The following is a 20,061-nucleotide window of genomic DNA, read 5'->3' as shown; positions in this document are numbered from 1 at the left end:
TCCCACAAATCTGTGTAAGTTTTAGATGCTTCTGAAAGTTAAAACCAAAGATGGGTTTGATCACGAAAGGAAGTACTAAAATAGAAAATTCACTGTTCTTTCATGTTTAGCTCATGCTTCATCACCTCCAACTTAGAAATAATATTGCTGAGTCTTAAACACGTGGATTTAAGCCTAACAGTTAGTGTTAGAAGGGAAATATGAAGGATTTTCCTTCTTCCGATACCATTGGCTTTGCAAGCAGTGCATTAAACCTTTTTGTGAAATGGTATGTGCTCTGTCACAGAAGGGATGTGCACATATCACATGGATGACTTAATAAACAGATGACACATTTAAATCTACATTTATCATCATAGGATCATACAACAGTTTTGACTGGAGGGGACCTTAAAGACCATCTTGTTCTAGCTCTTTGCCATGGGCAGGGACACCTTCCACGAGCCCAGGTTGCTCCAAGCCCCGTCCAACCTGGCCTTGGACACTTCCAGGGATGGGGCAGCCACAGCTTCTCTGGGCAACCTGTACCAGGGCCTCACCACCCTCACAGCCAAGAATTTCTTTCCAATATTTAATCTCCACCTGCCCTCTGTCACTTTAACAGTTTATACATATACTCAATTTATATGTATATATTTATTAATATGTGGTATGATCCTCTTGTTTGAGAATGAGCCTTGCATTCGCCGAGTAAAAGATTTCGGCTTCTTAGCCCATGTCTGTGCTGTTGCCTTTTCAAGGCTGGCCCAGGCAGTAGATGGTCTGGAAGGTGTGCAGCAGGAAGGTCTGACTCGCTCCAGCCACGGAGTCCTGGCAGCATCTGAGCCCAGTCTCCTCGGGCTGACCTCTGCCTGCACACCCGGATTTGGGATGCCGGTGCCACCTACACGCCATTCGCTCGGGACAGCCTGAATTCCTTCTGGATGGATCACGAGAGGTCCGTCTCCTTCCCAAGGCTCTCAAGCCATCCCACCCGGCGCTGTTGCGGCGGTGCTGGAGGACCGGGATGCCGCGGGAGCGATGCCCGGGGGAACCCCCGCATCCCGCCCCGCCCGCCCCGGGGGGGCTCCCCGCCGCTTCCTCCGCGGCAGGACGGCTCTGGCCGTGCCCCTCTCTCCCCGCCATCGCCGGGGGCACCTCCGGGGACCCCCCGCCCCGCGGAGCCGCGGGGCAGAGCCGAGCGGCAGCACTCCGCCTCCCGGGCTGCGCAGCGCGGCCGGGGAGCGGCGGGGCTGCTCCCTCCCTCCCCCTTCCTCCTCCTCCCTCCCTCCTCCTCCTCCTCCTCCTCCTTGTCCTCCGCCCCCCTCCCGCAGGGCAGAGCCGGTGGAGGCGGCGGGCGCGGGGCAGAGCGGAGCCGAGCCGAGCCGGCGGAGGTGGGTGCGCCGGGAATCGCGGGGATGGGCGCTGCGGGAAGAGAAAGGAAGGGAAATGGAAGGGGTGCTCCCCAGGCCGCGGCTCCCCAAGTTTGGAGGCGGCGGGACTTTGCGGGAAGTTGGGCAGGCAGCGCCGGGAGCGGAGCCCCGCGGGCACGGGGGTCCCGCCGCTGCCTCCGGCTCCGCGGGCGCGGAGGTGCCCCCGGGATGAAGCCTGGGGGACACACGAGTGTCCCTGTTCTCAGCGGGCTGGGGCGCCTCGGGGCGCTGCCCGGGAGCAGCATCCCCCGGTGCTGCGGGATGGGGGTGCACGGCGTGGGAACGCGCCCCGGAGCAGGGTCCCGGGGGACAGAGCGGTGACAAAGGTGCCGCAGATGGTGTCACCCCGCCGGGCTGCCCGCGCTGGGCAGGTCCCTGCGGCCGCTGATGGCGCGGGGTTTGGGGGGTTTGGGAGAGAAGACACTTGTAAAGGGGCTTTTCTGAAAGACCCATTCAATTCCGGCAGCGCATCCTACCTAGAGTCGAGCCGTGGATGGATGTTGCCTTTCACTGATGCATAATTTTAGGTGAAGAGGGGTATTTCTTAAATGCGAGCTGGTGGCTGTTAAAAATAGCTTCATAGCTGCTGAGAATGCAGGCAAGGTTCAGTGACGGGTTATTATGGTCAGAGTCTGTTAAGCAACAATTCACCAGCTGAACTTCGGCGGTGTAATACATGATCTTTTTTTTCTTCTTTTTTTCCCCTTGTGCTGCTTCATTGTAATACTACAGCTGTACTCTGCAGTCATTTGGCTTTCTTAGACACAGCCAGATTTGTAGGTTAATAGGATGAATGATAGTATGGCTTGGATGGTGCATCTAAACACCTAGCAAACTTTCAGATATGGATTCTTTTTAAGTTTTGTTTATTATATCATTCTGTGACCTGAAGTTCCCAACACATTGACTTCCTTGCATACGACATCAGAATGCTTTCACTTCTTGAATTGTTAGCCAGCCCAAAAAAACCATCACCATCATCTCCTGTAGAAAAAACACGTGCCTTTTATATTTTGTGACTAAAAGAAGTAGAGCAGCCAGCTGAGCACATCACAGATTAAATCTCGCAGATTAAATCTCAAAGTTTGCTGGAACTGTTCACAGAGTAAATATTTTTAAGGTTTAACTGAAAATCGTATGCACTCATTTGGATAAACAAACACCTGATTGAACAGCACTGCACTTGATACTAACTGGGGAGTACTTGATCTCTGGCAAAAAGGGAAATTTCCATCAATAAAAGGTTTCAATATTTATATGAATTCTACATATATATTTATATCTATGCTGTTTACATACATTGATATATGTGTTTTATACACAGGCACATATATATATACACTCACTTATAAATAGTAAATATCACTTCTAAACAGTAAACACTAGTGCAATAGTTGTCTTGAAGCCTTTTTTTTGTCAGTGATTAAAATGTTGTCACATGTCTCTTGCCCTGAGAGCTTCTCTGCTGCTGCTGGTGCCATTTCACTCTTGGGCATTGAGTCAAGGGATTCATCTGGTTCTTCACATGCCAAAAGAAAGAAAATCAATTTGAATGCAGAAAAGAGGAAACTACTTGTATGAAGATTTAGTAGTGAAACTACCTTCTTTCTTTCCTTTTTTTTTTTTTTTTTTTTAACAGCACTTAGATCCTGTGTCTGAGTGCAATCACTGTGCAGTTCTGAGATCAATAACAAAACAGTTTTATGGTTCAGATTTTGTAATAGGAGGGCTAATCTCAAATTCAGAGTGTTTTATTTGGTGGTTTGTAACAGGAACATTATGATACAGTGGAGATTTACATGGCAAAACACTTAATTCCACTAATGCAGTGGAAGAGAGTAATGGATTTTATCTTTGTTGCTAAACTAAAAGTAGGTACCTGGAAATCGTAGGAATAAGAAGGTTGAAGCAGACCCTCATATTTGAATTATTTCATGTGGTTTAAGTGGAAGGATGAGGGTATGTAATCCACTAGCAGCATTAGCAAGGACAGGATTATGTAGGCATAATCATAGAGATGCAAATAAGATACTGCTTATATTATATTTTAACATTATTTTAAGCAGCCTGTGTCAGGAGCTCTGTAAGAATGGGGAGTTTCAGTGGGCAAAGCTTATGTTGGTAGCCCAGGAGGTTTCTGTGTTACTGAAAATGTTTTTAAAGATGGACTGTGGTCTAATACTAAAGAATCTCTCAAAGTATCTGTGTATATTGAAGATCAAGTTGTTTGGGGGGTGACAGCAAACTCTGCCATGATCATGAGCCATTGTTAGGTGTGATACTGCAATCCCTTCACCAAGAAGGATCTGTTACCAGATTCCTCTGCTGACTAGGAAGGGAATCTTTCTTATTATTAACTACTTTTCCTACTCTGAGTGCTTCCTCAAAGGTCCATGGAGCAAAATCTTTGGGAGCTGTAACTCAGCATCGTGTTACCATTACGTGCTGATGTACTTTCTCCAGAGATGAGCCAGCAGTGGTCTGATCTCACCTAAATAACAGATTGTTTTAGGAAGTTAGAGCGCCCATCCACGTTTCTCTTTCAGCACAGATACATCACTAGGGTGAAGAAAGCCATGAGACAAGCAGGTGCCAATATACTCCTTCTCCCTCCTAATTACTCTTACAGTTACTGTATATTCCACAATCAGGAACTCCAAGGAAATGTGCTGTTTGAACATTCACTGCTACTCTGGATACTTGCTGTAGAACACTCTGTTCCAAGCATCTTAGAGAGCTGCAGAAGCTGCACCCTGGTTTAAACTGGACTCTTTAATCACTGTCTTCAGGCTTCCATTCCTCTCCTAACCCTCCTGTTTCCCTCCATACCTTGCACAGTGAGGGGTAATTCTAAATTCCCACCATACTCCTTGACTGGAGTTATGCTGCTCAGCGGGAAGAATCCAAAGCGCTGTGGAAAAACAAGGTAGATTTCCAATAAGATAGCGTTTGTTTTTTTTTTTTTCACTGCTTTCCCCCTTAAATTAGTATGTCTTATTTATTCATCTTTTTTCGTGAAGTGCCCTGTTTTTCTTACTGACCAAGTGTGGTGCCAGATCTGGAGTCTAAATACAGCTATTCAGGAGAGGGGAAGGGATCTGTAAGCTTCTGCAAGTCCTTATCCCAAAGCAGCTTGAACAACACCCATCTCTCCACTCACACTGCAATTTCACTAAAATGAACTGATTATCTCTAGCACTGTCCACCTATCTCTTAAAAACATGTGTGGCTGCCCATGTATCTCACAGAAAACGTGTTGTAGAGTCACACTGGCTGTTTCATTTGTGTTTCCTGGGCTTGAAGACATGATTACAATTCTGTCCTGGTTCCTGGATTTGGGTTTTACATGCGAGGGAGACAGGAAAGCTCCCGAGGAGGTGGAGTGCGGCAGGCACGGAGCAATGGGAGCTCTGTAATCCTTTGATTACACAGCTGTGCCTGACATGCCACTAAACAGCACTTGAGGGGCAAGCAGTTAATGTAGCTTTTCCGTGGAATATTTATTAATTTTTGTTACACCTGGTTTCAAGCAGCAGCTGAACGTGGCTTGTAAGCATTAGTTTTAAGGAGCGTGGCGTCCGCTGAGAAGAGATAACCAGGTGATGTCCATGACACCTTGTGAGGAGAAACAGAGGGAAAAATATTGTCCTGTTGGGTGCTGGTGGTTGATGGCAATGACAAGGCAGCTGTGGTGGGGATGGAAGACCTGATGTGTTGGTGAATGTGAGGAGGAATGAGTAGTCCACAGCTCACTCTGTCCCAATGCTCTACCTCTGTCCTCTGGTGGCAGCACACCAGAGGTTGTGAGATAATCACAGAATGGTTTGGGTTGGAAAGAAACCTTAGACAATTACTAGTTCCACCCCCTAGTCATGGCCAGGGACATTTTCAACTAGTCCAGGTTACTTCAAGCCCCATCCAGCCAGGACTTAAACACTTCCAGGGATGAGGCAGCCACAGCTTTTCTGGATAACCTGTGCCAATGTCTCACCATTCTCACAGGGAAGAATTTCTTCCCAATATCCCATCTAACCCTGCCCTCTGTCAGTGTGAAGCCATTCCCCCTTGTCCTGTCACTCCAGGCTCTTGTCTAAAGTCCCTCTCCAGCTCTCTTGGAGCCCCTTTATGCACTGGAAGGGGCTCTCAGGTCTCCCCAGAACTTTCTCTTCTTCAGGCTGAGCAACCCCAACTCTCTCAGCCTTTCCTCATGGGATTGATGCTCCATGCCTCTGATCATCTTTGGACTGGAGCAACTCTCCTGCCTGGACTCTCCACCCCCAACACATTGCCTTGCTTCTTCTCATTCCTTGATCCAGCTTCTTAGAATTCCCACAATAGTTTGAACTGGCTGAAACCCTTGTTTTCCACATCTCAGAAGTGACTGCTGACTTCCTTATGAACTTGCCAGAAGTGAGGCAGTACACATAAGCTCCAGAAGCATTTTTGGCGCTCCTGGTGCAGTGAACCTTCTCCCCCTTGGTTTGCAGAAAGCCCCTGAAGTGTCAGGGATGGTGGGAGGCACGTGGCTCCCAAGGTGGCTGCCTTTTGAGTTACAGGTTTCCTTGGAAATGAACACAGCTCTGTGGAGAAACAGGGTGATGGAGTGGTATATATACCAAGCAGTACTAAATACACACTTTTTATTCTAAAACTTAATATGCCATTGTTTGGACTCATCAAATATGTACATCATTTTATAAATAATGTGTTTTTTCAATGCCAGCTCTGTATCTAAGGTAGGTCATACACTGTACACTTTACAAGGTGCAGATCTGTCCCTAAATAGCAAAATACTAGGACTGAATTTTTTTATTTGCTTCACGCCTTCCAGTAGGAAAAAATATGTTTCACAAGGAGATATATTTTCCTGGAAAAAACCTTGATGTTCAGTGTGGGTGAATGTACCCTGCTATCTTACCATAAAATTAGAAAACCTGGTGAGATTGAAAAAGACTTTTGTATTATTAATTTTTTGGCATGTATTGGTGCTTGGCTTAAATCTGACAAGTTTAAGTTAGATTGGTAACTTCTCAGGATTGCATGGCATATAGGGAAGGACATTTCTTTCAAACAATGGCAGTCATTGAGTTACAGGTGAGTTTAAAGTGGGAAGAACTGAGATCAAACAAGAGCAAAGATAAAATGTGAGGTTCAAAGTCATGCAGAGAAAACAAGGTAAGACTGCTTTGAAAAATGAAAACCTCTGTAAGAAAGATAGAAAAATTAAAAAAGATTTATCTACATTTTCTGCTTTGGAGGTGGAAGAAGCCTGGTGATTGTAGTGTTGAAAGAGTGCTCTGAAGGTGGGCAGGACATTGGAGGTGAGTTTGTAATATTGGATGATTTCAGGTGTTTGAAGATGAGAATGTCCTTACGTGCTCCACATACCCAGTTGAAATTCAGGTCTTGGAACAGTGTGGAGAAGAAAGCACTTAATGAAAGTGTTTTAGAACTGGCACCAAATTTGTAGTGACATACCAAGAAACAGGAAATACTTCTGGAGAAAGGGAATGGAAATCAGGATTCTGGATGGTTTTGCCCATAATTTGAAGAAAATGTAAAAGCCCATGTTAACCTTGGTGTGCCTAAGCAAGGATATAATGGTCCATAAGAGCCAGAATTTATTAATCCAAAGAAGAAGAAGGACTCTTTGTCTGGTGCAGCCAGGAGATTTATCTGTGTAAATCTAGAAATAGCAGGAGATGGAGGAGGACGGTTTAATAGTTTATCAGGAGAATATCATGTAATGAGATGGGTTTGCCTGCAGGGCCAGCTCCTCACAGGGGAGCTCCATCTCCTGAAAAGTCTTTAGCAGGTCTTAAAACCAACACTTCATTGCAAGTCTGTCAAATGCCTTATCTAATATTCCTTCCAGGCCTCTTTGATTTTGGCTACTTTTTAGTTGTAATTTTTCTTATGACTGAGTTATGAAGGTATTAGATAATGTTAAATAGATAATGTTAAGTAAGTGAAGGGGATAACGAATCTCAGATTTCTAAGAATCTCCAGGAACTCTGAAAGTTCAGCTTTTCACAGATTGTTTTACTGTGTTAGGCTGGTGATCGTGCTCCTCTTCTTGTCTCCCATCACCATTTAGTTCATTTGTAGACAGCTCGTCCTTCTGGCTTGATTGCTGAAGCCTGAGAAAACTTCCTGGGGCCATTTCTGCAGTGGATTTTGGATGCTGCTGCTGAAGTGGAAGAGGAGCAGGTTGAATGTGTCCGTCAGCAAGGTGATGGATACAACACCTGGTTGTACCAAGGTGGGAATCTGTCTCCTCTCCCACAGAACAAGAGGAAACGGCCCCAAGCTGTGCCAGAGGAGGTTCAGGTTGGACATCAGGAGGAATTTCTTCATGGGAAGGGTGATCAGGCATTGGAAGGGGCTGCCCTGGGAGGTGGTGGAGTCATGATCATGGTGGTGTTCAAGGAACGACTGGGTGTGTCACTCGGTGCTCTGGGTTGGTGACAAGGTGGAGGTTGGTCACAGATGGGATCTGATGATTTCAGAGGTTTTTTCCAACCTCAGTGGCTCTGTGATTCCGTGATCAGGTTTTGATCCCACGCAGAGCTGGCACCAGTTTTCAGCGGCCTGAAGGAATATTGGTTCCCACTGTGAGGCTGTGCCCCAGGATCAGGGATTCTCTGCTTTGTTTGTGTTTCCCTGGAGCTCTGGGCTGGGAGAACACCGTGGCATCTGGGTTGTAACTGCATCTATTGCAAGCGATAAAAAATCAGATAAAACCACTGCTGTGCATTAAAGACTGAACATAGAAATTACAGCGTGAGATGTAACGATGGGCCCTTAATTTAAAGAGAAAACCCCATGTTCTTGAGCCCGTCAGCATTGAGTGCTACAGCTTTACACCCTGAGCAACTCATCAGAGCCATTCATAAAGTAAATAATTCAGATGAAAAGTTTCATAAATTATGAAGCTCTGAAAACAGTTTCTCAGGTTGAGAATTAACTTGCCTGAGGATCAGACAAGGATAAATCAGAATGAAACCACTATTACACTTGACATTTCATATTAGAATTACTTTGCAAAGCTATTTATACCATCTTTAAAACAGTTTCAACAAGAAATGAGATGTGAGAGGTGAACAGAAGGGAAGAGAGGAACCTAAGCTCATCCTCTCACTGAGGAAAGAGGAAATAATATGTTTAACATCAGTTGATTTTAAATACTGAAGTTTTTAACCTTTCAGAGTGGATTTTTGAACATTGCTAAGGAGATCAGCAAAATTAAAAATACACAGCATAGTAAAATGGAATAGATATTGGTATCCATGGAAATCCCACATGGATTCATCTTGCATTAGGGTAAATCAAGAATAATTCAGCTCTTGGTTTCACTGGTGTGAGGGAGCCAGAACCTGCCTGCTCCAAATTAGGAACACTCAAAATGTTTTTCAGTTGTTTGGGAGAAATCCAGAGCCCTCTGCTCTCCCAAGTGTGTGGCTGCAGTGGTGGGGCTGGAAAACGTGAGCAGTTCTTGGCTGTGACACTCCAGAGCTTGACAGGGAGTAGCTTTCAGGTTAAGTCACTAACTCTGAGATGGCTTCTAATCACCTGCTGCTCATTTCTGCATCCAGCTTTGAAAACTGAGCATTCCTGAGGTTTGGTATCGGATTTGGAATGTTGCAATAACTCATTTTGGTGTAATACAGGGGAATGCATAAAAAGCCTCTGCTGTGTTTTGATAGCGTTTTCTTTTAATGGTACCCATTAAGTGGGTGTAGTTATCTATCCAGCATTCCAGGTTTTTGTCTTGCTGTGCTAGTACATTGTATAATAAATGAAAAAAAACCCCAAACACTAAAATGTACTGTGAAAATGCAGATAAACATGTAAATATCAACAGCGATTTTTGCTTCACTATTACAATTCCTAAATTTTAAGGCTTTTCATAATGACAAAATGAACACAAACTTTTATGACAATGAATATTTATGTGTCAAAAATACTTGCCTGTCCCAGAAACAAGAATATCCTATCCATAATCACTAAACATTTTCCACTGCAGTACCTTAATAACCTTCTTTCTGTGTTTTCAAAGGTAGCAAATAATTCCGAAATAGCAAATATCATTAAGTTGCATTTAACAAAAGAATTGGAAGGTTTCAAATGAGATAATATAAATGCTGTTTTCATTCCAAATGGCAGTTCTCAGGATGAACCTCTGGCTTCATTAAAGTCAATGAAATGTCTTCCTGCTGACTTCAGCATGCCGGGATTTCAAAAAATAAATTGAAATGGAATCTTAAGAAGTTTTCCTCGTGATGAGTGGCTGGAGCTGAAGTCAGTCAGCTGTGTTTTTCTGTGCATGTGTTATTTAGCTCAGCCAGGAGGTCGTAAGGTGAGGGTAATGTCTGGTGGGGATGAGGGAATGTGAAGAGGAAATAATATTTCTCTTTGAAATCATCTATCAGTAGCTGTGTTATCCCTGAGGTCCCCTTTTATGGAGATACTGCAGATGTGCAGCCCCATTTCAGTGCTAAGGGAAGCCAACCGTGCAGGTGGACATTCCTGGTAAGGATATTTAGGCCTTAAAAGTGATGGAAAGCCCCGAAGTCCAACTCTTTATTTAAAGTATTGCGTTGCTGCAGGGCGTGGACGGGGTTTGGGCAACCTTTTGCATCGAGTGCAGCACCCAGCCATGGGTTTAGGGACATTTTTAGCTTTGTCCCTTTGGCATCAAGGATTTTTATGCAGCAGTTGAATAGGAGGAAGGAATTAATTTGATTTAGCGATGTCAAGCTGAAAATGAAGTTCCTCCCTGCACATCCTTCGAGGAACCCTCAATGGGCTGGATTTAGCCTGCCATCCGCTTCGTTTTGGCTGGGATATTTTTGAACTTCCTCTGCTGATAAATATTTAGAGTCTGTTTATATTTCATCTCATTTCTGTTAAATAGTGCTTACAGATTTTTTTTTTCCCCCCATAACTACTTATTACTGCAGAAATTGGTGTTACAAGCCTTGAAATTGCAGTGCCAGCAATTTTGTAATTTTAACTGTAGCTGACTGACAGTGTGTTTATTAATTATCCAAGAGAGTCTTATAGCTTCCTAAAAGAAAAGTGTATTTCTGGCTGCAGGAGTTTGAAGGGGAGTTGTAATTGCTTTATGTCTGGAGTGCAGGTTTAGGTGCAGGAGGGTTGGCTGGATTAGGTGTGGCCATTGCTGAGGATCAATAAGGTGTAAAAAGTGAAAAGGTCGTTTCAAATTTGTAAAAGTTTTAGTCACCAGCTTGCTGCTAAACTCAGAATGAAAACTGCAGCTGTTTCTTTTGTGTTTAATTAAAATCTAATGAGAAACAATCCAGAGAGACCCGAGTTGATATTAATTGCTTTGAGCGTGTGAATTCTTGGAGTATGTGAAGGTTTTCTTTTGCAAAATTCTGTACAGCCTTTTCTTACAGACTGGCTCTATTTGATTCTCACTGGTGATGCCCAGCTAAATCTTTGTGCTCTTCTCTTATCCCTTCCTAATTCCTTTTTGGAGTCTTGTTTTTGAATATGAAGATCCTGCTTGAATTAGATAACAGCAGTTGTCACCATGCAGAGGGCCTATGATGCCCAGGGGTGTCAGAAGTATCTGTGTGAAAATAAGTAAATAAAACATCTAAAAAGCTTTGCTGAGAAGCAGTAAACTTAAAAATTGAATTAGTTAACAGCATTGAAATGAGGTGCCTTATTCTATTACAGCATAAAGCCACCAGATGTCACTTATTTTGTGCACCACTATGCTGGGGAGAAACATGCTCTTGGCATGGAAAAGATTAAAAAACCAAAAATGGCAACTTGCTGTAAGTGGCTTTGTTACTGTTTGTGTTCCTAATTGGCAACTGTCTTCCTTGATAAATATTTTCATCTTAAAATATATCGTATAAACTCATTTCTCACAGATCAGACAGATTTGTATTTTTTATGAGCCTTAAATGTCAGCAGTGCCATTTTGAGATTCAGTCTTTAAGAAAATAATTAATAGGCTTACTCCATTTTCCAAAGAGGGACAGTACATTTTATGGAAAGGACAGTTTTATTGTTATGAACTGTTCTGTCATTAAAGGCACTTTAATGGCTTATACAGATAATTCATCTTGAACCAAGGTAAAAGCAGTGAGAGGAGTTTTAAAGTCATGCAGAACTGAAAGCAAGGTGGAAGCATGTGTAGAGAGGGAAAGGAATACTGGAATCAGAGAGCAGCATCCACTTACAGAATGATGCAGCTCATCTTCAGGGTTTAAAGGCTTCAAAGGAAAGTGGAAGATGGACAGATGAGGATATATCTCCAAAGTGGAAAAGCATCACTTGGCACCCAATGCAAAGCTGTTTGTCCCAACCCCAAGGAGCATGACCAGTGTCAGGCAGCAGGATGAGATGACCAATTGCTCACCAGTGAGAGTGAGAAAAGGGCTCCTCATCTGGGTCCTGGTGTTCCATGGTGCATTTTTCCTCCCATTACCCGAGGTGCCAAATTGACAGGTGCAGACCCTCATCCTGCTCCATGATCACAGAAGCCTTGTGCTTATTTATTTTTTTGGCCTGTACTCAAAGGCAGCACCATTAGAAAGGGGAAATTTAATTTTCTGGACTTGAAGCAGAAAGGCTGAAGATTGAGTGATTTCCTGAAGAGTAATGATCAGTGGTTTGGTAGTGGTGTTTTTTTTTTTTTTTTTTTTTTTTTTTTTTTTTTTTTTGGTTTGGTTTGGTTTGGTTTTTTTTTGTTCGTTTCTTTGGGTTTTTGTTTGTTTGTTTTGTTTTGTTTTGTTTTTTCTTCCCCCTTCCCCCTCCCCCAGTGGCAGTACTGTAGTTTGTTTTTACATTTAAATGTGTCCTCTCCCTCAGGTTTCAGTTTGGGATGGAGTCATACTCACTCTGTGGATCTCATGCAGGTTGGAGGACATAAATCCATTGTTCTGAGTGAATTATGTGAGGGTTGCTCTCCAAATTATTTTCCGTTTGAGTCCTCAGGAGCAGCTGTGCTGAAAGGCTACCTGCCTTCATTTTTCATTTGAGGTGAAAAATGTACTTTAACATGGCACTCACTAGCTGGAGGCAGAGTATATGACACACTCTCACCCTCCTGTTTTCTTCTGTGCTTGAGCAAAAATAAAGGTCAGCAAAACACTCCTTAACTAATAAAAAAGGTGTTGGCTTCTAAATGCGGCGAATTAGTGTTTTAGCACCTCATATGAAACCATTTATGTTACTGAGGGTTTCATTTCTTCACTGCGGGTTTTGCACCATCGCTCCTGAAGGTGCCATCTGCCAGCTTTGGCCCCAAAAAGTGCTCACTGTCACTGTGGGGCAGTCAGATTCTGGCACAGCTCTGGGATGGGGAGCATGACTGCAGCTTGGGAAGCTTGGAAAATTTACTTTCTCTGCGTGTTGAGCTTATGAAAAAACTGAAATTCACTCAGGTTAATATGGTTACTTGGGGAAAGTCAGATTCTGTGCTGCCTGCCTTGGTTTATTTAGAAATTGCATTGCCTGTGACTTTCTATCTTGTATAATACACTGAATTTCATTCAAAATCCCTCAGTTCCCATGTAATGGGATTCTGAATGGTGAGTTAGGAGATCTAAATTGGTATATGGTAGTGTAGGTAACAGTACTGTGTCATTTTGTCACCCACAAATTGAGAAGCACCTCTGAAAAGCACTCTGACATCTGCCTTTGGGAGTTACACACCCTCCATGCCCCAAAGGTCTGATGCACATGGACTATAACCAAACTCCAAGGTATATTTGAGTGAATTCTGGCATCCTCCGAGTCTCCTGTGCATGACATGAATTGGTACAATGAAACTACTGCATTTACTCGTTTAATTAGTTTTCAGGTTGGACAGAAGGTGTAGGAAGATTAGTGAAGTAATACATATGTTGTATTTCAATGTTCTTGTTTGGAGGATACATTTTGTCTGCTCCAGCTCTGTTTTGCTGGTGTAGCTTAGCCTGTACAAGTAACCTTCAGGAGGAAAAGTAAGAATAACTTCAAATGCAAGTTTTCATATGTAAAGGAAGGAAACCCATATAATTTTAAGGTTTCATTCTGATTTACTACTATTATCAAAGTGTAATTTATAACACCGAGCCAGGCAACAAAGAAACTGAGGTATGTTATCTGCCTATAATTTATTTTTTCACTTAATGAGAAGAACTGTGAGCTTTTCTGAGTTTATAGATTATTCTGAACTTCTGAAGTCACTTTGATTATAAATGATTTGGATGCTGAAGGCATTTTTCAGGATTTAAACATGCAGGAAAATTGTAAATTAAATCAAATAGTCAGTGGTGAGACTTATCATTTCTCTTATGCAACAAGGATGGATGGGTTCTAGAATGCCTAATTTCTCCACATACTGGTGGAGTAACTGCTATAAAAGGAGCGGGATTGGCTCAGTTATTCATGTAGTAGAATGATAGAATCACAGAATACTTTGGGTTGGAAGGGACTTCAAAGATCATCTCATTCCTCTCCCTGCCGTGGGCAAGGACACCTTCCACTATCCCAGGTTGCTCCAAGCCCCATCCAACCTGGCTTTTCATTTTTTTTTCCCTCAGGCCCAGAGAACTGATCCCTGGGTGCCTTCCCTTGTTGACTCTGGTTTGGAGCTCTGCTCCAGCTCTGCAAATCAGGACCTGCTCTCCTGAAGTTCCACTTCGGAGACGCAGAAGGGGCTCATCACACTCGAGATGCCAACCCCTCCTTGAAAGCATAAGCAAGGAGATGAGCTCATGGAACAATTATTTTGCCCTTATTTTTCATGGGGAGAGCATCAGAGCACTTCATGAATAAAAAACTGAACCAAAAAACAGCCTGGCAGCCCCATTGTCCAGACTCAGGAGGGCTCTCACATACAGATGGTAGTGATGAGGTGGTGATTGTGGTTTAGTGGTGAAGGTGGCAGTGGTTGATGGTTGGACCTGAGGATCTTGGAGATCTTTTCTAACTGTAACAAGATTCCATGATAAGGCTGCTGACTCGATGTTGGAGCTGTTCCTGCTGGAGCCAGGGCAAGCAGAGCTGATGGGGTGTGGGCAGTGTTGCTCTTGTGGGAGCTCTGCTGTAGACATGAGGCAGGGTGGAGGGGTTGCAGTGTCCAAAACTGCTGGTGAGTCACATTCCTGAAGCTTTGATGGAAGATGTGGCACATTTCTTGGCACTGTGTTGCATATTGCTGTCCTTAGCTTTGGGTGTGGAGTGATCTTTGCAGAAGACAATGATTGATGTGGCTTTTGGTGGCACCTGCTGTGTTTTCTTAACAGTGTTATTGAGGGTGGAAAGTGTTAAAGGAGACTGAGCATGGGCCAGCATCTACAGTGCCTTATTCCCAAAATCATACAGCTCCTTTTGGTGACCACTACAAACCACCTGGAACTCAGTACTGTTATTGGTAGAACAGCTCAGTACAGACCCATTTTCCACATTTCCCTGGATCTGAGGCACTAACAGGAGCCTTGACTCTGGAGCTGCAGCTTGATGCATCATCTGGACTGAGCTCTTCTGCTGACAAATACAGCTGATTTCTCTACAGTTATCTGCTTATAATATACATATTTTATTTATCATTGTTTTATAGCGGCTACGTGTCACTTTTGAGAAATGAGCACTGCTTTCCTAGAATGCTTGTGTTGTCACTTATTTGATAGGGCTTTAGGAGCTTTCCTTAGTATTATTATTTATATTATATAGAAGTGTTTTGAAAGAATAAATGAGCTTGGAAGCCATCTCTTGCAGCCTAAGACACTCTAGGAAGATTTCAGTGTAGTCCCTGCTGCAGACATATATTAAGGAAATTCTAGTTTATATCACATTGAAACCACCCTCCAAATGCATCTGTATGCTCTTGATGCCATCTTAGTCTCCTGTGTGTCTGAGATCTTGGAATGCATTAACAGCCTAAATCAAATTATTACATTAATCTCATGAAATCAAAGATTCATGTCTTTGACTCAAGGTAAACACTATTGGCAACAGAGAAATTTAGCAGATGGAAATGCATTTCAAAACTTGGGAGGTATTTTGCTGAAGATTTTTTTTTGGTTAGACATGTTAATTCCGCTAAAGTTGGAGTGATAAGTCCTCACAAAGTATTTTGTGGGTTGTATTCTGGAGATGCTTCCAGTTCTCTGCAGAGTTTTATAATGTTAACACTCTTACTTCCACTTTTCTGCATTAGAAACTAAGTTTTTTTGGTTGTCATTAACAGCCATGCATCTGTTCTTGAAAATCTGGCTGCCAACTGCAGTTGATGGAATTGGTGTCACTTCAGATTTCTTCTGTGAATTGCTTCAGTAAATGGTTTATTTCAAGAAGTGGAACCTGAGCTCAGAACTGGGTCTGATTTCAGCTGCAATGTCCTGTAGCGACTCTGTGCCCTCCTCTCTTTGTCTGGAACCAAATATATCAACAAGCACTGCTGTTTGAAAATAAGACCTCATTTTACCTCCCACTGTTCAGTTTTGAGTTGTGCCCTGCTACACAAGGATTTTTGATTGGAGTGAGAGGTTTCTGGCCAGGGCAGAGCATTTGAGAATGGTTGTTCCCCCTTTCTCCTTAGAACTGTGTTCTCTGGGCCATCTCAGGAGCTGCCTGGCCTCAGGCATCCCTGTGTAGCACCCAAGAAATGTTCAGGTAGGGATCACCTACTGATTTTACCATCATGATTCACCATGTTGTGGAAATAGCATCAAGAGCCGTGATATTTTTGAGAGGCTAGGGAAAGACTGTAACATGTCCTCTTTCCTCTAATAGTGGAAATCAGTAAATTAAGATATTTGAATTTCTTTGGAGTTTGTGATAGAAGGAATTAGGCACTTGTGCCACCTGGGACCTCCATCAAGACTGGGAATTTATTTTATTTTTTTTTTTCAATTTCTCACAGCAAGACCCTAAAAAGTGAATTTTGACCCTGCTGCAGTTTAAGCAGAGGGAGAGTGGAAGGTTAGTTTGGGATAGTCTCCCTACAACAGAAGTTAAATAATTAACATATCCATTGGAAAAAAAAAGTCTCTTGGAGCACTTGCCTGGGATTGCCTCTGCCCACAAATAAAGACCATCTAGTTTGCTGGGCTAAATGTTGTCTTTATATTACAGAAAATGTTGCAGAAGAAACAGGGTGTGAGGGAGTGCGTGCCAAATTTCTCTTGGTACATTCATCATTATGCAGAGTTGGGGTTTTGATTTTTTTATTTTTTTCCCTGCTGGTTTCTTTTCATGGAAATTCAGCAAAGAACGTTCTCAGATTTTTATCCTGTTTGTTTACAATCTGCAGGCCAGCTTAAGTGCAACGTAAAGCATGAAAAGGTATTTGTGGTTGTGTTCTTTCCGAGTGGAAAACAAGTAAACTGAAGCCAAACAGGGGTGAAACCTGCAGGAATACGGAGCCAAGTCAGGGCAGGGAACGACTCAGTGGCTGAGGAACAAATTTATCTTGTTGTTGTTCTGGTTGTTACAGTATTTACTTACTGGGCTCCACACATAGCATAGATTTTTCCCCTTTTGTTGTTACTGTTTTAAACTGGGGTCTTTGTGCAGCTGCAAGATTCCTGGGCTAGATTTTATCGTGTTATGGAAATAGTATCAAGAGCTGTGATATTTTTGAGAGGCTGGTGAAAGAGTGCAACACGTCCTCTTTCCTCTAAGAGTGGAAATCAGCAAATTAAGATACTTGAATTTCTTTGAAGTTTGTGATAGAAGTTTTGTTCTTTAGATGTGATGATCTAAAGATAGGAGAGGACAGTAATGAGTGTTTTAATCCATTATCAAATGGCGCTGGGTTCCATATCGAGTGTGTCCTCTGCTAACAACATGTATCTTTATAGGCAACAAAATCCAGAGTATAAACTTGCAGAAATGTCTTCACAATGGTGATATTTTATAAGCTGGTTAGTAAAAATGTCTTGCACTTTTGTGTGGTTAAAGAGCACGTGCTACAGATGAGTGATGGAGCCCAAGCCTTGGATGAAACACTTAGGAAAAGTGGTAGGAGACTTTGGAAGTAAATGTTCTCGACTTCTGCAGAATAAACACTTTTCTCAGAAGCTGAAAGCAATATAATGATATTAAGTCAGAAAGGTTTTGCTTAATTAGATGTAGCCAGAAGTTACCTGCAAGATTTTTATCTGGTGATACTGTGTGACTCTTACAGAGATGACTAATTAGAAATTTCTTGACACTACTTAGCTCTTTTTTTGGGTTCTGCACTTCAGCCTTTGAGTCCAATTCACTCTGCACAGACCTGTGGTTTCTTGGTTAATGGGCTGAGGTTTATCTGATGTGTCATTGCTTAAAGAATTAAAGTTGTTGAACATTTATAAAAGTTACTACTAAGCTTGGAACGCGGTTGTTTTTTTAAAAGGACTGAAACAAAGCCCCAGTTTTGATTTTGGCATCAATGAATAGTTTTAGTTGACTAATTTTTGTTTGAATTTACAAGAAACTTTAACGACAGACTCTAATGCTGAGTTTGTCTTTTCAGGATGCAGCTGTGTATGTTTCCTTTCACCCACTCAGCACTAGATGAAAGATGAAATGCTCTATTCATGAAAAAACACTTCCATGGTACTTATGTATGGATGAGACACGTTTTTCCATCCATTTTAATGTATGTCTCATGGAGAAGGTACCACATATGAGTCATAAGGAAAAAAAATTCAGATGACTGCGTTAAGATAGTAAAGTTTATGGAGAAAATTCGGCTTGGAGGTGGAGGAAAATCCCTTCCCAGCCAGTAAAAATCAAAGGAGCAGCTGTTACGTTGCTCTAGAATTGTCACAACAATATTGTGTTTAAAGCAAAGTGAAGTATCACGTAGACTGATCCCCTTTCAGAAAAACTGCTTATTTATGAAGTGTGAAGGTGTATCAAATGAATTCTAGCAGACACCACTTGGTTGCATTTTTGCATGTAAACCATTTTACCACACCATGAGATAAACAGGCACTGAAGGCATTACGTGATGCATACTCTATTTATTCCATACAATGTTATTCATCCCTCAAAAGCAGCCTCAAATTAGCAGCTGATCTCTCACAACCCACAAGATTTAGCAATTTATACTGCATCCCCCTTGCAAAGTGGCAGAAAGTATTAGAGATCAGATGGTGGAAAGAATTTGTTTCTCACTTTAAATCAACCTGAGGCAGCAGCTGCTAAAATCAAGTAAAATCAAATGTGTAAAAAGAACAAGATGGTAATCAGAGTAACATAACTGTGAATGCCCACTATTTTTGCAGCATGTCGAGGCTGAAAATGCTTGGCAGGACATTGGAAATACTCTGAGAACGTTTTTCTCCCACGTGCTTGTTCTGGATCAGTAATCAATGCAAGAGACAAAGACCTGGGCTTAAAATAACTCTTCAGCACTGAAAAGATTCTTTCCTGCAAATCCAACTGTGCTACACCAGCCCTCCGTCTCTTCCTTGAATAAGAGTCAGCTGGCACACTGAATGGGAAGGTTTATTTTTCTTTAGCACAAGGAGGCTTTGGTGTTCACCTCCCCGATCCTTAGAGGTGTAGATGGCATGTGCTTCAATCTGAAGCAGTAGCTTGAACCTCATGTTGTGGCTGACACAGAGAAACTGGCTGTTCAGAGCAATCTCATAGAATCATAGAGTAGTTTGGCTTGTAAGAGACCCTAAAGACCATCAAGTTTTACTCCCCAGCCACGGGCAGGGACACTTTCCACTATCCCAGGTTGCTCCAAGCCCCATCCAACCTGGCCTTGGACACTTCCAGGGATGGGGCAGCCACAACTTTTTCTCATGTTCAGGTAAGATGATGAAAGTGAGCGTGTTACCCTCACCTAACTGAGCTTTGCATGAAGGGAAACCCACGTTTCTGTTGAGGAAGTTGCTCCAGAAGAGCTGTTTGAGTAAATTGCAGTGATATTTTTCCAGAGACTCAAACAATGAGCAGGCCTGGGAGCCTGAAAATAAAGCAGGATGGACAGCTGAGAGAAAGAAACAGGCAACAAAAAACCAGCTGGGTTTGGTACGTGAGCTCTGTCAATACCAGACCCATTCTTTGCCTCGGGAGTTTTCTGAAGAGAAGTACTTTTTTATTTCTGATTACAGCCTGACTGCAGGGTGGATGGAAGCTGTATTTAGAGATGATATTTTTTCCCACCTTCCTACCCCCAAACCTCCTCAATTTGTTTGATAAAAATAACTGGAGTGAAAGAGCTTCATAACAGATTCAGCCTTCATTCTTCCTGGTTCCCTGTTGCATTCGTACACATAACAGGAATTTGGCTGTCTTGTTGGATGATAGTGGGATGTATTCCTTGAAAGAGCAGGTAGGTAAAAATTTCTATTATTGTAAACTATTGTGATACCCTGTGTTGGGAATGAAATTTCAACAGATGTTTGATGTTATTAAAAATGTAATAAAAGCATCTGTGGCAAGACCAGCTTTATAAAACATCTACTTTCTGCACCTGAAGCTGTAGTTCAGGTGATCCCTGTACCTTCACAGGGAACTCTTGGCTTATTTTCCTTTTTCTCTATATAGCAAAAGAAACTATATAGGGCAAATTTATAATGAAGAATTCTCACTGAAATTAAATCACTGAATAAATTATTTAACCTTCTTCATCTGTCTTTACCTTATTTTGGCATTGGTGTTTTTCTGGACATGT

General features: G+C 42.6%; 1 protein-coding gene across 1 annotated transcript in view; it reads left to right on the top strand.

The window, feature by feature from the left end:
• Positions 1–1,291: 1,291 nt before the first annotated feature.
• The window catches only part of CHST15 (carbohydrate (N-acetylgalactosamine 4-sulfate 6-O) sulfotransferase 15), a 47,772-nt gene continuing 29,002 nt past the window's right edge, over positions 1,292–20,061 (top strand). Inside the window, exon 1 of the mRNA XM_017809341.1 lies at positions 1,292–1,373. The gene's annotated coding sequence lies outside the window, so the exon portion shown is untranslated. The remainder of the gene's footprint in view (positions 1,374–20,061) is intronic.

The sequence above is a fragment of the Lepidothrix coronata genome, unplaced genomic scaffold (genome assembly GCF_001604755.1).
Source record: "Lepidothrix coronata isolate B3197 unplaced genomic scaffold, Lepidothrix_coronata-1.0 Scaffold25, whole genome shotgun sequence".
Lineage (NCBI taxonomy): Eukaryota > Metazoa > Chordata > Aves > Passeriformes > Pipridae > Lepidothrix > Lepidothrix coronata.
Note: the sequence above shows the minus strand (reverse complement) of the source record. Positions and strands in the feature narration are given on the sequence as shown.